The following is a 932-nucleotide window of genomic DNA, read 5'->3' as shown; positions in this document are numbered from 1 at the left end:
TGTGTGTGTGTGTGTTATATGGTCTCTTTTCGGTACTGTTTTCAGTAAAGAAGCCAGTTGGACGAAGCTGCTTTTGTTTGTGTAGTGTCGCTGGATTACCTCAAATTCCACCACCAGTTTGACGCTCTGCGGCAACCACAGTTGGGAGCAGCAATCCAGAGAACTGAGGTAAAATGTTTTCCATAAGAGTAGGAAGGTATCATTATTTCTGATTCTGAATGATCTAAGGATCCATCCACCTACTCGCCTGCTCGGTGTTGCCATCCTGCCAATATGCACATGGAACGTTGTATCTCTGTTAATATGGACTCCAAGGTCACATACTGATTCTAACTCTTGGATTGCACTGTCCCCTGGTCCTGTGTCTTCAAACTGTTGTCTGTTTGTGTGTCAAAAGCAGAGTGCTTGAAACTTATCAGTATTGAAATGCATGTTATATTCATCATCCTCTTTATATATTGCCGGCAGATGATTTTTCAGATTTACAATGTCATCAGGGTACTCGACCGTCTGAGATACTTCTGTATCATCAGCTCAGCTGGTGAAATTGGCTGGCTGTGTAAAGTAAAGACTTCTTCAGTCACGAATGACCATGGGATTGTTTCTAGAATGTTCTCCACTAAGTCAGAATTCCGAGCAAGATTGGTGTCGAAAGGAAAGGCAAAGGCCGATATAGCTTGGCACCAGTTATGTCGCAACTTATTTCTACAGCTGAGTGAATTGGAGCAACGAGAAATAAGGTGTCTTGCGCAATAGCACAACACATAGCCCAATCTGCAAACCAAGCTCATAACATCACGACTGTAACCGTATCCTGTTACGACTGAGCCATGCACCTCCACCTATGTGTGTGTGTGTTTGTGTGTGTGTGTGTGTGTGTGTGTGTGCGCGCGCATATATGTATATAAATGTATATATATATATATATATAT

Source organism: Octopus bimaculoides, chromosome 18 (assembly GCF_001194135.2).
Source record: "Octopus bimaculoides isolate UCB-OBI-ISO-001 chromosome 18, ASM119413v2, whole genome shotgun sequence".
NCBI classification, from domain to species: Eukaryota; Metazoa; Mollusca; class Cephalopoda; order Octopoda; family Octopodidae; genus Octopus; species Octopus bimaculoides.
This window is presented reverse-complemented; position numbering follows the sequence as displayed.